The 16,872-nt window shown below is 37.3% G+C and overlaps 1 protein-coding gene across 6 annotated transcripts in view; it reads right to left on the bottom strand.

Moving 5' to 3' along the window:
* ELK3 (ETS transcription factor ELK3) overlaps nucleotides 1-14,184 on the bottom strand; it is a 49,775-nt gene extending 35,591 nt beyond the window's left edge. For 2 of the 6 annotated variants that reach the window (XM_026698355.2, XM_026698378.2), the window contains exon 1: nucleotides 13,711-14,184. The gene's annotated coding sequence lies outside the window, so the exon portion shown is untranslated. Of the gene's footprint in view, nucleotides 1-13,230; nucleotides 13,511-13,648 lie in introns of those variants that run through there. The other 4 variants (XM_087934625.1, XM_087934627.1, XM_026698370.2 and 1 more) reach the window with 4 other exon arrangements.
* Nucleotides 14,185-16,872: the final 2,688 nt, after the last annotated feature.

The following is a 16,872-nucleotide window of genomic DNA, read 5'->3' as shown; positions in this document are numbered from 1 at the left end:
ATAAAAATCTAAATCAGGACTTCTGCCTATTATATTTCAGAGTTTTGTTTCTGGAAAAGCCAAATAATAGCTAAAAGATAGAAAGTCCTATAGTGCTACACATTATAAATATTTTTATGAATTGTAGTTATCTTGCATTTTCCAAGATGGTTTCTGTAAATGGTAAAAAAACAAATGGGTTGGGTAGAGTAGTAAACTTTTAAGGTGCTCAAGACAGAAGCAAAAAACATCATTGGAATGAGCACAGTAGGATTCATCTACCTATCTCCATGTCTATCCATATGTATATCTATCATCTATCTATCATCTGTCGAACTACCTATCTACATCTATTTATTTATCTACCTATCTATCTCTATCTTTCATTTTTAAGGGATAAAACATAATATTTATCTTAATTTTTCCAGCTTTTATGCCTCTTTGCTTTTTTAAAAAGATTTTCTCCTAGCGATAAACTTCTCATTATTTATGACAGCTATTTTTATTCCACATTTCAGGATACCAGATCAGCCAAATTTACTTACAAGTCATATCAATAATTATAACTCAAGACACAACAAAACAAAATATCTGGGTGAGAAGAGGCAAGAGGCCAACTTTTTCCATTCTCCTTTTCCATTCCCAGTGCCACCGCATGGTTTGCCTAATGAGATATTCAGAAAAACATTTTTTTTAAAAACCCTAAAATTTCACGAGAACACCAAACTCTAAAAAGATTTCTTTTGTTTTTAGTATGCATTTTTATTTAATTTGGACATCCGGGCAAACTTTTAATATAATATTTTAATATAATATAGCCTGTAGCATATTTGATCCAGGAGAAGGGGCTGATATTTGCTAACAGCATTAATGTTTATCCCAATTTCTGTAGTTTTTTTTGTATTTTAAAAACATTATTACTTTTCACTTGAATACTTAATATATTCTTTGTGAGATGAGCAGGCATATAAATGTGATATAGATAGATAGATAGATAGATAGATAGATAGATAGATAGATAGATAGATAGATAGATAGATAGATATAGATACAGATATGGACAGACAGACAAGACAGACAGACCCAAGATATCCAAATGATCCATTAAAGTGCATAGAATCTTTCATTTATATGGGAGTAAATTCCCCTGTGAGGAAAATACTTTAGAGTAAGATTATATAGACAGCCAGTTTGGTGTGGTGGTTAAGGTACCAAACTAAAATAAAGAGACCATAAGTTCTAGTCCTTCTTTCAGCACAAAGCTCAGCTGGTTGACCTTGGGCCAATCGCTGTCTCTCAGTCCTAGGAAGCGGGTAATGGCAAGCCACTTCCAACAACATTGCCAAGAATAAGGCACAGACTTGTTCAGGCAGTCACCAGGAGTCAGCACTGATTCAAAGACAAAGACAGACACACACACACACACACAGAGAGAGAGAGAGAGAGAGAGAGAGAGAGAGAGAGATTATATAGGGTTTTCTATTTCATCATAAAAATTTCACAGCTTGACAAAATTCCTGAGTTAACAAGAAAGAATATAGAAACGCACACAAATAATAATCAGGTATATAACCATATCACTTTGGGTATCAGGTTTGTTGGGTCTCTCTTATGCAACCAACCTGGGCTGGAAAAAGAAGTTTAACAAAAAGCAGGGAAGACAAGGGAAGACAAGGGGTAAAGTGAATGTCAAAGAAATGGCTGGAATGTCCTTGGAAGAGCTATGTTTTTTGTTGAAGACAGAGCCAGATGGTAAGTATTCGTCTATATAGTCATTAGGATTCAAACACAACTCAGCTGATATACACAGCCATGTGTGCATTAAGGTTGTCTGCCATAAGACAGTCCGAACCAGGAAGTTTGATTCCGTGCATGGATTCTATTTCCTGGATTGGGAACAGGAAGGAAAGGAAGATAGTTCCTGCTTGCTAAGATTTTTAAAACACTAGTTGTTCAATGTTTTAAAAAATAAGCCATTGGAAAAGCACATAAATCTACACTGATTTTAAAAATTAATGATATTAAAATAAAATGCATACAGAATTCTCATACTTCCTGCCCCACTCATATGGTATGCATCTGTAATATACTGGCACAACCTTCATTTGCACACAAAAGAACTTCCAGGTTCAAAGCCAGATCTAATCTTTATATTTTCCATATGTATCTCTATTGTTGTCTTTTTGTGGCAATGTGGCAGTGATAACTATTTTGCTGACTTAATATAAAGCCATTTTCTTATAATTTAAAATACTATAGATGTGAGCAGGATCAAAAATACTGCTCTGCTCTATAATTACTGCTCTGTAATCTGACTACAGTGAACTATTTACATGTTCACTAAAAAATATTTATTTTACTCCTATTTATCAGGCAAATCTGTATTTTATTTAAGTTTTTAAGCATACTTATTGCCTTGATTTTCTTGAACCATTTCATTTATCTCATCAGAAGGTAAGTTGTACAAATATTAAATGGAATAAAAAAGGAACACAGATTTAATCCCGATGAAAGCCAGAGATATTGAACAGAAACTTTAGTTTATCCCTTATAACTGGAAGTTCCCAATGCAAGGGTTGTTGGAATATGCTGAAAGAAAAATATGCATATATTTTCAGATTTTTCCTTCTAGTTTCCACTACCTGTCTCCCTCTTGCAAAAATAGTGCTGTATCTGCTGGTGTGTTATTGCTTACCCAACTTCAAGACATAATATATTAGTTGAAGCTGCAAAGCAGTATTTTTAATGAAATTTTAAAAGATATAGTTGATTCCATGATATATAAAATGGTTCAAGAAATGGTCTTTTTGAATCTCTTGATCTACTCCTGGAATTTGTCTTTAAAATAAATGGAATAAAAGCCATAAGAATAGAGATCTAATCAGGGGGTTAAAAGTTAAAAAAGAGGAGTACAAACTTCAAGCATTTGCTGACGAGATGGCCTTTATAGTGGAAGATCCCCTGGAAACGACACCTATTTTGATGAAAGAAATAAAACAATATGGAAAGGTGGCAGGATTAAAAATTAATAAAAAACAAAAGTGATGACAAAAAACTGTACAAATGAACAAAAGGAAGAACTAACAAAGAAATTAGGGATACAGGTGGTAAATAAAGTAAAATATCTGGAGATATGGCTGACAGCTAGGTGCTCATCGATTAAAAAAGATAATTATGATAAATTAACAATCCAAATATTTAAAGACTTAGATAATTGGGCTAAATTACAAATATCTCTATTAGGCCGTATTGCAATAGTAAAAATGAATATTTTACCAAAATTGTTGTTCTTATTTCAGATGGTGCCAGTCAAGTTGGAAAAAAGCTTTTTTGAAAAACTAAATAAACACATATCCAAATTTATATGGCAGGGGAAAAAACCCAGAATAAAATATAAATTAGTACAGGATGATAGAAAGGAGGCTTTGGTCTTCCAGATTTCGAAACATACTACTATGCTGTGATAGCAGCCTGGCTCAAAGACTGGGTTAATTTGATAAATAAAAGGATCTTAACGTTAGAGGGCTTTGATCTCCAACTTGGATGACACGCATTTATGTTGGATGGAAAGAGTAAACACCACTTGTACTTTCAAAGGCATTATATAAGCAGTGTGTTACTATTTGGGAAAAGATAAAAAAAAGTACATTACTGTAAGGTCCCACTGTGGTTATCTACAATGGAGACACATCCAAACGTTCTAGATTTTGATAATATTGTAAGATAAAAAGATCTATTACATCAGGCTTGTCCAACCCGCGGCCCGTGGGCCGCATGCGGCCCAGGTCGCCTCGTAATGCGGCCCAGTGCCCACCCCAACCTTTGTGCCAGAGCCAGCGAGGAGGAGGAGGAGAGGTAGGTGCGAGGCGGGGCGAGGCAAGCGCCAGGCCAAGCAGCAATAGAAAAGGCAGGCGCCGTCAGATCGCCACCTCCTGCTGTTGCTGCCGCCACCACCGCCACCACTTCTGCCCCCACCGCCGCTGCCCTCGCCGCCGCTTCTGCCCCCGCTGCCACTTCTGCCCCCGCTGTCGCTTCTGCCCCCGTGGCTGCCGCCGCTTCTGTCCCCGCCGCTTCTGCCCCCGCCGCCGCCGCTGCTTCTGCCCCTGCTGCCGCCGCTGCTTCTGCCCCTGCCGCCGCCACTTCTTCCCCTGCCACCGCTGCTGCTTCTGCCCCCGCTGCCGCTGCCCCCACCGCCACTTCTGCCGCCGCTGCCCCCACCGCCACCGCTTCTTCACCTGCCACTGCTGCTGCTTCTGCCTTCCAGTCCTGCTTCATCCAGCCGGGCCATTTTCAGGAGGAGAGGTAGGCACAAGGCGGGCGAGCTTTCTCCCCCCCCACAAAATTTGGCCAGAAAATAAACCATGATAAAAAAACCGTGATAAAAAATAAATAATTTTTAATAAATAATAAATAATAAAAACATCTCACTAACTTCATTTCCAAATAAATTTAATATGTTAACTATGTTTTCTATGGTTTTTTTGGATGATCAGGTATCGTTACTGTTATTTTATTTTATGTGCGGCCCAAACCAAATTTTCATCTTCTAATGTGGCCCAGGGAAGGTGAAAGGTTGGACACCCCTGTATTACATCAAACCGGAGAGTTAAAGGGTAGGAATCAAATACAAATTCAAGGAAAAGAGATAGCATGGTGGCCCTATTCGCAGATACAAACGCATTACAAAAAAGATAAAGAACAAATTGGTTTTAACATGACCTACAAAGAATTAGATAAAATTTGGCATGGAGAGGAAAGGAAGTTGATTAGTGAAATATATAAATATCTATTGAATTATAAACTAAAAGAAGAAACAGTCAAGGAGTGTATGATAATTTGGGCAAAAAATGTGGGCCACTGTATTGAATTAGACAAGTGGGAACATATTTGGGAAATAAACTACAAACTAACTGTCAGCCTCATACAAAGAGAATCTCTATAAAATGGTGTATCATTGGCACTTGCCACCTGCGAGACTGGCTAAGATGTCCCCGAATCTCCCCCCAAACTGTTGGAAGCATAACTGCATCCAGGGAAGATACTTCCATATGTGGTGGACCTGACCATATGCTCAGAAGTTTTGGAAAAATATCAAAAATTGGATTCTAAATATAATTAAACAAGAAGTAAAACTTGAACCCAAAACCTTGTTGCTGGGTACGACAGACTCAAAAATAGAAAAAAAATATCAATATTTAATCCTACACATTATAATGGCATCCAGAATAAGTTATGCTTACAACTAGAAACTGTCCATTGTCCCTTCAGAGGAGATGGTCATTAAAGAAATTCACGAGTGTGCAGAGATGGACAGCCTAACCAAATTACTAAAAAAAACAACAAAGATAGGAATACTACAAAGTTTGGAACTGTTGGTACGAATGGTTAAAGAAAAAGCAACATTTGATAACTGAATAAGTTATGAAACTATGAAGGACGTGCGTTTAATCATAAAGTATTCTGTGAAATTAAAATATTAAAAGAACGAGGAAGGTATTGTAACAAGGTAGATCACGTCAATGTTATGGGGTAAAACAAAAAAAGAAAAGAAAAATGAAACCAATGCTCAACACCTGCTGCAAAATGTATATATGTATATATATTTGTTTATATGTTTGTTTCTTTTTAAATGTTTTAAATATATGAAACTTAAATAAACTTTATTTTAAAAAAACGAATAGAGATCTAAATTATTATGGAGTTTTCCAGACATACATTGGTCAGAGTTCATATTCCCATTTCAGTTTACAAGACCATTAAAAGAGGAATGCAGTATTTGCATGCTGTTATTACACCATCAAGATTCCTGCTGGGGAGACTTATTTAATATAACCCAAACTCCTTTGGGAAGAATGAACTGGAAGAACATTTATTAGGCTGCTCAAAGAGATTGTGAGCATTTACAGGATAATTTTTATTAACTGCAAAAGGTATTCTGAGGAATTTAGAAGAGTCACATGGAGATGAATGCTTGCTAGTCAGGTTCTAATGAAGCAGCAGAGACTGTATCTTTCAAAGTTATTTCGAACTTTGAACCTGTTACCTTGAGGAAATTAAAAAGATTCTCCACAGCATCAGTTCTGCCACGTACAGCCTGATCACTGTCCTTCCCAGGGAGGAGATAACAGGAGACTAATTTCAGTTAGGAAGAAGTATGATACTATTGGTCCTGGAAGAGGCTGCAGTTGTAGGTATCTCAAGAGGAAACAATTATCAGGATTGTTTTCAGCAAGGGTTTAGGTCTAGGTAGAGAATGTAATTCATATTAATTTTGCTTCTGGATAACCTGTGGTAGAACCAGGATAGGGGAAATGTAAGCCTATCTTTTCTTGACTTCTTGGAAGCCTTCACTATTATATTTTTCTATATTTTTGGGAGCAAAATATACTAATTGCAGCGGTATTCTTTTCAGTATCTACATGTGCTAGGAGAGGTCACCCTCTAGCATAAAAATATCATCAGTAAATGGACTGATGTATTCAGCTGCATATTTTAATTCCAACCCAAAAATATGTCATTGAAATTTTGTCCCAATACCTGGAGGCTTCCAGGGTCTTCTAGCTAGGTAGGAACAGGCTTAGACTCAATTCCAGCAAAATAAAGTGGCTGTGGATACATTTCAGAGATATGGCTCTGGGTGGGACTATGCTTCTCTGTTTAGCTTTCAAACAAAAGGTCTTCCTGTATCTACACCTCCTGCTTGAAAAAAAGGAAGCAGCTGTAGCTTGGGGACCTCTGCATAGTTCCACCTTATGCTTTAGTTACAGCCTTTGCTTTGACCACCTTCCAGTTGATAAGTTCTTCTCAGAGGTCAAGAATAGGCATAGGCACCAATTGGTTTACCACAGAACACCTCTGTATTATACAGGGCAAGCCAACTGGTGCCCATGCCTATTCTTGACCCATTGATTCATATATATGGATGATTGCTTTCTCTCAATGGTCCCTGCCTGTCCATTAATATTTGTAATAGAGGACTTCTTCCAAGTCCCAATTCTCAGAAATGCCATATGCAGGAATCTCAGCAACCTTCAGGGTCAGAAAGGTTTTGCTTTCCTCTTGAAGAGTAAATTTTTAGATTTGCTTTGGTTGTTTCTTGGTGTCTTGATCTTTGATATTATTGCCATATTTTATTTTTAATCCTATTGCTGTTTGGAAATCTATAAAATATTCAGAGTCAGCAGTCACAATGGAAGCAGTTTGTACAGAAGACATTCTATTTTTCACTTACATTAGAAAACAAAGAAGCCACTTATGATTATTTTGAAATTCTTTTAATATATAAAGTCTTTCTTAATCTTATTGTACAATTTACTGAACAATATGAATACAAATCAGTAAGTGTGTGGGAGGGGGTATGCATATGTATGGGGAAAGCAGGAGACTGTAGATAGATATGGGTAAAACAAGTATTAAATAATGCATTTGGCATGATTTGATGTCAGGTTTCAAAAACCAAGACCCATTAAAGTTCCTTTAAACAGTTTCCTTTATTGTCCCTCACCTATAGGCAAAAATGCTTGAGAAAACTGAAGCAGACTATTTGCGCCATTAAACATATATTCTGAAAATGCCTACAGAGTGCCTACGGAAGAGCTGTCTTAACTCTTTTTCTTCTAAAATTTGCTGTCTCGTGGTTCTCTGAAATGCACTCTATCACTCTTGGGAATCCAGACTATATTCTACTACCACTTCAGTATCCGCATGGTCACATGATCACAATTTGGGGGGGTTGGCATGTATTTATGATGGTTGTACTATCCAAAGATCATGTGATCACTATTTGCAATACTCCCAACAAGCAAAGTCAAGGCGAGAAGTCAGATTTGCTTAACAACTTCATGATTCACTTAACAATTGAAGTGATTAATTTAACAACTGTGGCAAAAAATGTTTGTGAAAGTTAGGCTCTCTTAACTTCCTTGCTTAGCAACGGAAATTCTGTTCCCAATTGTGGTCGTAAGTTGAGGACTACCTGTATAATATCAGTGTAGGACTGTAGAATCCTGTGATTCTCCTCTGTGAAGCTTGGCTGAAAACACAAATTTAAGTTCCTTTGACCATATGGCTTTTGCACTGCTACAGTAGGCATTTTCAGCTGTGAGACCTTCTTATAGAGAGGTGTGTGCCTTTCCAAATCATGTCCAATTAATTTAATTTACCACAGGTGGAGTCCAATCAAGGTGTAGAAACATGTCAGCAGTGATCAAGAGAAATGGGGGGAGGGGAACACCAGAGGGGGACATCACAATACATTTCAAGTATTGTTGCAAAGAGTTCGAATACTTATATGGATATGAATGCCAATGTGATGTTTCAGTTAATTTTCTTTTTAATAAATTTATAGACATTTCCTAAATTCTGTTTTCACTTTATCATAATGGGGTACTGAGTGTGGATTGATGGGAAAAAATATTTTCAACAATTGTAGAATCAGGCTGCAGCATAACAAAATTGACAAAAGTGAAGAGGGTCTGAATATTTTCCAAATGCACTGTATTTAAAGTCCCAAATTCAGCATCAAATTGCCAGAGTCAAATTATTCTATATATTCTATATAAATACCCTTGCATATGGTATAGTCAACATTTTATATCAAAGTCTACCTTTAATTTTCACATACATTCATAATTTGTTGTCTGCTTTGTTTTAATTATACCATTTAATTATTTCATTATGTTTTTATTGTACTTGACATTTAGGCCACCTTAAAACTTCGTAAAAGGTGAATTATAAATCCATAAATATATTCAACCTAAAGTATATATTTTTTACTTATTTAAGTTCATGTGTACAAAGATTATTAGTAGAAACATTTCAAGGGGAAAAACACTTCCAGGAAACATATTTTTATACATGTTATGAGAAATAGATGAAAGTTACTTTCTACTGCAATGTGTCTTTGTGTAACATGCCTAACAAGCAATAATAAAATGTTTAAAGGGTTTGCATACAATCAAGTTGCATAGAAACTGTTGCATGATATTTTCACTTCATTTAAGACAAACTTATAATAGAAATCTGTTTTGCAGATGTCCTAAGATACAATATAGCCTAAAATCACTACCAAAAAATCCTTTGTTATTCATATATAAAATGGTAGATTTAATAAAAACATTTATCAATCTTCTTAATGCATAAAAAGCTCTTGTGAACATCTTTAAATTTAACAAAATGTATTATTGTTGTTTAATATAACTAAAACAGTTTATACCTTAATATAGAATGTTCAAATAACATTCTATATAATGAATGTATGAAAGGTTAAATAAATCCTTACAATATTTTGCCCCTATTTATGTTTTACTCTAAGTTATGACCAATTTATAAGTCAGCAAAATTCCTAAGAACAAATATGTTGTTTTTTAAGTGTTTCTCAGAAGATTCAAGTATACCAGTTGGTTTCCTTAAATCGAACCTTCGAACAGAAATGAACTCATATAATCATTCAAGACTACAGAATGATTGTAGAAAACAAAGCTGCACTGCTACAGAAAGCTATGACAAATATGTCATTACAGCTTTTTACAGGACTACAATTGACACAGAGGAGGAGGCCAAGGCTATCAGATCTCTTTCTGGAAACCAAAGAACACCTGTACTAAATGTGGCACATAAAATCAATATTTAGTTTGTAAATTTTAGATAAATACCCACATTTAGAGCATGAGTCAGCTATGGAAGTGAAAGGTATTATATTATAAAGATACATATTAAATTGGATATGATTTAGTTAAAATATATCCTGCAGCAGTTCTACTACAAATTAAACCAAAGACCACTATAGCTAATACAGTGTATTTCTTGCAGGACCGTCCATGGAAAATTCAAAAATAAGACAACATAGAACTGGAAATTGTTATCTAACCAGCTGATTCTCAGCAATTGATTACAGCTATACAGCTTAATAGAAGACTCCACTAAAGAGAAGGATCCTAATTATATCCCACAGCATCAATTTATTTAAAAATATTTTAAAATCTTGAAGTATGATTTCAAAATTTATATATAATGAACCGTAATCAGAAAAGTAAACTAAAGAAGTCTAGAATGAATACAAAAGAGTCTGCTTCATATTTTTTGCCTTTCTGCAGCCTAAATTCATAATATATAAATGTGTTCACATATATCTCAAGTAACAGTACAAACTATAGCTAGCATCAGTTCACAATTACAGTCTGGAATCATGTGAATGTGTGAACAAAGGCAAAGCTATAGTCTACCTATGAATGATCAGATCATTTTTATTTATTTATTAAATTTGGAGCCCACGCATCTCCTCATAGAATAACTCTAATCAGTCTAATCGGACTAGTATCAAACATATTCAAAATTTGGAACAAAGACTGGAAATCTCTGAAATCAATTACTTGGTGTAAAGGTATTTATTGAGAAATCAGTAAGCACCCAGAAAAGTAAACAGAAGGAAACGTATCTTCTATAACTATAAAGAATGCAATACAGAAAACTAGTTGTATTATGCAAATAATTAAATGAAACAGAAACTGAAAAATATAGAAATCGAACTGTGCATATAACTAACCTGTAAATGGTATCATTTCTGGGACTCAGTAATTATATTTATTTAGCTAATTCATTTGTTATCAAAATTATATAGCTACTCACCTCACAAATGTGACACTGTGAAACTAATATTTTTTAAAAAAGAACATTGTATTTTCTGCTTTCTCTTTCATTTTTGTTACATATAAATTAAAATATCAGCAAAATCACACAAAAAGCTACTTTACAGATAATTCAACTTAGATCCCTAGAGCACAAGTATATGATTTATAATGACTTTCAGGATAAGAAGTCATAAATTTCAATTTAAAAATATGAATCTCAAGTTTGAATAAAGTTTTTAAGCAAGAAGGCAAAAGCAACGATCCTGCACTTTTCTGTTCAGGTAACTAGTCAGAGATCAATGTAGAAAATTAATATATTAATCAACATAAACAGAAGATGCAGTATGATCTCCTATGACATTAGTACTTTTAACATTTAACACAGTTACTTTCTTATACCAAAGATTAAAGCTCCACTTTTAAGACAGATATGGTTTGATATCCATCAATTTTCCTGCACCAAACTGAAATTGATCAGCAAACTTCATTTTTGTTCTGTTTTAAGAGTTCTCCACTGCCAAATGAGCTAATGTACTAATTGTTGGCTATTTTGTCTTTGTCAAAAGCAATTTATTGCTTCCCTGGCAGCTTGCTGCGTGAGGAGAACAAGAAAAAATAGTAGTCAGCAAAAGGACACCAAAAAGAGAGCATATCACTGCATATCGCCTTTGGGTCTGCTGCTACCCACTGCTTGCTTGAATCAATCCACTATTAGCATACAATTCAGCCTCCAGTTGATTGCTTCTGCAGAAACTGGCAGCCCTCAGAGAAAAAAAAGGATGCCCATTCCTGGTAAGATCATAGCTTGAATAGCTCACTGAAACTTTAATGCAAACTATTACAAATTCTATGAATGAAAGCTATTCTGAGATGTCATATAGCCCCCCTGGGATTCTACAAGCAACCCCACTTCTGGGAAGTATAGCCTGTTTCATTTTGGTTACACACCAGATATCTAAAGCAAAAGCACAAACTTCTTAAAACACTTAGAAATCAGTTTGATGATAATCTCCATATGTATTTAACGGGTTTCAAGTTCTGGATTTTTTTAAAAAAGGGAGGTTTGTGAATTAATACAATCAGAGTTGGAAAAATATCTGGTGCCAGAATGCTCATTTAGAGTAGGAAAAAAAGTTTTTAAGTTATACTATATATGTTAAAATTGAAAATTAATTAAAATGGTAAAATTGCCCACATGCAATTACAAATATATAATTTAGATTAATAGTCTGTAATCAAGATTGCTATTTTAAGAAACATAAGGTTTAAAAAAGTGAGATCCAAGTGAACATACCTATCCATTATTGAGATAAGCATTTTATTTACTGAGATTATACTCTTACATACAGTAGTTTATCATGATATGCAAAATGTCATAATTGTTCACTGATGCTTTAAAACAAACCACATTTACAAGGCCAAAGCTCTTCTATTAGGAAAATGAAATGTTTCTGCCGTTCACTTCTCTTTAAAGTCACTCAAGACCTCATGACCAATGCAGCGTAAAATTAGCTTGGTCCAAAACCCCCGCATCCCCGTTAAATAAAGATGTAACTTGTCTCTTTCAACAGTAATGCAGAAAGGCTAAGAGGGCTTCACAAAACCCTCCTGTGTTCGGGAACGGAAACGCCTAATGAGATTAGTTGGTGTGTGCAGACATTACTTAGCCATGAGTAAATGGGCTCTCTTCCTGCAACCAGTGGAAAATTCAGGGAACTTTTTCCTCCTGCAGCACCACGGTCCCTTAACCTTCAGCAAAGCCAGATCCCAAAACCCTCACGCGATATCCCCCCGCCCCACCTTCCCTCTCGTGGAACCGACGGTGTACAAGTTTAAAATGGACGATGGGGTTGCTTCGTGGAAGAAGTGGATGAACGGGAAGGAGCCAGGCTCGCTCCCTTTTTTTCCAGACCACAAAGACAGCCGTAAAAGAGCGAATACATAAACCTGAGAAGGAGAAAACCACAGAGTTTCTTTGTGAGCTGCAGTGACTCATTTTCAAGATGTTGTCTGCTGCCAGTTTCAAACCGGAAGCGCATGGCAATTAGTCTTGCTGTTTCCAGACGAGCCAGAAACTCTCCCAACGCTCCCCCCCCCTTCCTCCCAAAGCCCCTTGGACAATCTTCTCTTTGCAGCCCGAAACAATTTAAGCAACTCCCCTGATTTCAAGGAAGGCCAGACCGGTGTACTGCCCCCTCCCCTCGCCAATACAAATTCACTGCCTCAGAGATTATCCCCCGCCCCCCCGGGCTCCTTCAAGCGAGCTATTGTCGCCACGAGCCTCTGTAGGTCTTGAACGCACGCAAAAGCGCTCCCTCCCACACACGCCGGAGTCGGCTCGTGACGACCGTCGGCGCTCCTTGGGAGTAAAGGCAGCTCCTCCACGAAACTGTCAGACACGCTCCCACCACCCCTTCCCGCAAACTCTGACTCCAAAGCTCCTTTCTCCACACAGAACAAGAGGGCCCTCCGCGGCCGCCGCACTCCCGGAGAAGCGCTTGCAGCGAGCAGAGGCAACAGCGGCGCGGGACTCGGATCCCATCCCGCTAGCCGCATTATACATACAACCCTCCTTCCTTTGCCTTCCCTGTTGGCAGGTGGAGGCTCCTCGCAGCTCACTCACCTCATCCCTCTCTGTCGGTCTCCGGAGTCCCTTCCTGCTCGGCGGGGGGGGTGGGGGGTGGGGAAGGGTCCTTAAGTCGTCCTCTCTCCGGCAACCGAGGAATAACGTTTCAAAGCTTTTGCTTCCCCTCCCCCGATATGCCCCCCCATGTACACATTGATGGCACGTCGCCAGCAGCAAGAAAAATCACCCAAAACTTTCGCCCCCACCAGCCCCAAACTCACGCACACACGGCTCGGCTCCCTTCCCCTCCTCTCCTCTCCCCTTCCCGACCGCCCCCACCGGATGCCTTGCGGCGAGGCAGGGATCCCCCTGGCACGACCCTTCTGGTGTTTTGTCGGGAAAAGTAAAGTGCTCCTGCAAGTTATTTTGCAATCGATAGCAGCCCAGAAGCATTGCATTGGCATTCGGCTCCCACCTGTCTCCCCGACAACCCTTTTCCTCGCTTCCAGACTCCCTTCCAACTTTCGAGTTACGTACCCAGCCCCTGGTCTTGGTGGGCTTCTCGCCAGTCTCTTCTCGCCGTTTTAAAGAGAGCTGCGTAGAATTCCCCGGTTTTCCATGCTGACAGTCCTCTAAAACGCTCTGTTGCTCTTGTAATGAGATCCTGATTTTTCCCCTTGTTTCTTTCTCCCTTCCACCCCCCCCCCCCGTTAGTGTGTGTGCGCGAAATGTGTGTGTGTGTGAGAGAGAGAGAGAGAGAGAGAGCAGGAAGTTAGAGCAGTCAGACAGAGAGCCGGCTCACTTCCTTTCCTGCATTATTCCCCAGGCGGTTTGCAGTCTGTGTAAACAGGCTTTTCCTCCCTTCTCCCCTCTCTGGCCACTGATGTGCAGGCAGCATTGCTGTAATATAAGACACACGCAGAGTAAAGCGGTAACGAGACTGGCCCCACACACAAACCAAGGAACTCCAGCAGTTCCCTCTGACCTCCACCTCTTCCTGTTCTGCACCCCCTCCCCCGGGGAGGAGCTTTAAACCAGACCTACAATATTGCTCATCAGCCTGAGGTACTCGAAACAAGGTAGCTTTAAAAGAAAAACAAAATAAACACCAACAACATCCAGCTCTAAGTGATTCAACTATTTTTGGTCTTAAGAGAAGGAAATTGCAAACTGTTCAGATATACTGGTTAAAAGTTGTTTGACTTGATTGCATGATATACTAAAACTATGAAAGTCCATTTATTATATTGCATGTATACTGTGCATGTATCAATATGCCTACCAATGCAGGTAAATGGTTAGCGAGACATCAAATTCTGTTTTTCAGATTTTCTCCATCATGCTCACTTTTCTAAGAATTCTATTGGCAGATTTAGAAGTACTTAGTTAAAATACAATTTTAGAAAAATACAAAGACAATATTTCATTTGCAATAATACTGTTCATAAGAAAAGGAAACAACGATAGAGAGAGATAAAAATGTTTCATACAGTGCTGCAGTCAGAATACGGTAATCAAATGAGCAGAAAACCTCTAGCTGGAAATATTAACAACAAAGCTACCAAAGAGATTATACTATATACATAAATAAACAATTGGCAAGATAGTTGAACTTTACTTTGAAAATGAGGAGGATAAAAAAGTTAAAAAGAAAAGTTAAGGAAGCCAAAGTTTTACAAAATAGTTTGAAGAATGTGACTTGAACTATAATTGAAGTTCAGATTGAATCCACACCACAGATTAGGCAAGATTTTAGGAAGCCCAAGAAAGTGCCAGCATAAATTTCTTTTGTTAAAAAATGGAAATATTGTATAAATTAGTAGAACAGGAACAAATGCAATTCTTAGCAAAGTAGAATGTAGAGAGTATTCCATAAGAATTTTAAAAAAGTTAGTCCAACAATACTTTTAAAAGAAATAGAAGCCAAATAACAGCAGGGAAACCAGATTACATGCTAATGAGAGTGTTAAAGCAGTGCAAAAAGTGAACTGAAGATTGCAAAATGGTGAATTATTTATATATATTATCTCTTAGCAGATGTACAGTATATATTTTCTCAGTCAGAGATAATGGAATAAATGTAGAAACAACCTGTAAATTAAAGACCTTAATATACTTAATAATATACTGCAGGATACAACTGGAAAATAGCCAGTGTTAACATTTGATTTTTTTAAAAAATGGAAGACAAAATTGGGAAACAACAAATTAATTTAATAGCTTTTGGTAAAATTAGTAGAAAGCATTAAAGGTTACATTAGTGGACAAACAGAAAAGTAAGACTTCCTGAAGAAGAATCAGCATGCCTTCATTTATGTATCAGCAACCAACAGACAGAGGAATGTAGGGAACATTACATACAGAGAATTGATGACAAATTAATAATTTAGCTGTGAATAACTTGTGCCATTGGTTTCTCCCTAATTATCATATGATTATTGTACCTGCCTGTTTCTTCATAATCTGCATATGAATTTTCTGGCTGTGAAAATGAAGCAAAGAAACCTGTATTTGTTTTAGTTCCATCTGGAAGAAACCCTTACTTCTATTTTGTGCAACATGGCAAGCCAATTTTGCAGTACAACGGACAGCTCATTATCCATATCCATGCCAGGGTGCAGGAGGAACTAGCAAGTACAGAGTATTTACAGCTAAGCTCTAACTTTGATTTGTTATGCCATCCAAAGGTACCATTAATACCGACTTTCAAACTATTTTTTCAAGTCCTTCAGTAAACAATCTGAGTAAACTCAGTAGTCATGGAATAAGACAGGAATTGTTGCTGTTGTTTTCTCCTTGGATGAATGTGTTTCCTCCAGGGAAATGTGGCCAAAGCCACATACCAGCAATAGGTAGGGCTACAGCAAAAAAAAAAAAAAAAAAAAACAGAGGTAGAAATAAACACTAATACATGCATCCATTCATTCCACTTCCTTTCTGATACAGCAGTCATGAATTTCTACTTTAGAAAAGGTAAGCAGTGAGAAAATATAATAGTACACATAATTGTAGAGCATATGAAAAAGTGAGTGAAATATCATTTCTATTTCTTTCATAATCCTAGGAGTCATCTAATGAAATTAATGGCGGGAGATTAGATATATATATAATATATTCCTTTGCAAAATTCAAATTTAAACTTGGAATTATGACATTATCAGCTTAAAGATTTATGTTCTTACATTGCCCTTATCTAAGATTTATTTAACTAGTGTGACTGAGTAAACCACCAACTGGATGTGCTCACTCATCATAGCAATGTTATTCCAATGCCACAATATCTCCAATCATTCATTCAATTGGTCTTCAATTATGGTTATTTACAGTCAAGGGTTATAGGACTGCAGTCTTCTTTAAAGAATTAACGAAGTATAAATGGTACAGAAGCCAGTGTTGTGCACAGTAATGGGGGACCCTAGATCTGCCCTATGTACTGTAACACCTGTTGTACAAGCTGCACTGGCTTCCAGGGTTTTTTTCAAGATGCAATTCAAGATTCTGGTCATCACCTTTAAAGCGACAGGGCCAGGTTATTTGTGGAATCATCTTTTCCTGCTAAGCCAAAAGAATGGACATACTCCTAGTCCCCTCCCTTAAATATTACCATTTGATGGGAGCTAGGAAGCTTGTTTTTTTCCTGTGGCAACCCCTGCCTTATGGAATACTCTGCCCCTTGAAGTTTGGCAGGCCTCTAACCTC

The sequence above is a fragment of the Pseudonaja textilis genome, chromosome 5 (assembly GCF_049901715.1).
Source record: "Pseudonaja textilis isolate UNSWEBS1 chromosome 5, rPseTex1.2, whole genome shotgun sequence".
Lineage (NCBI taxonomy): Eukaryota > Metazoa > Chordata > Lepidosauria > Squamata > Elapidae > Pseudonaja > Pseudonaja textilis.
This window is presented reverse-complemented; position numbering and strand designations above follow the sequence as displayed.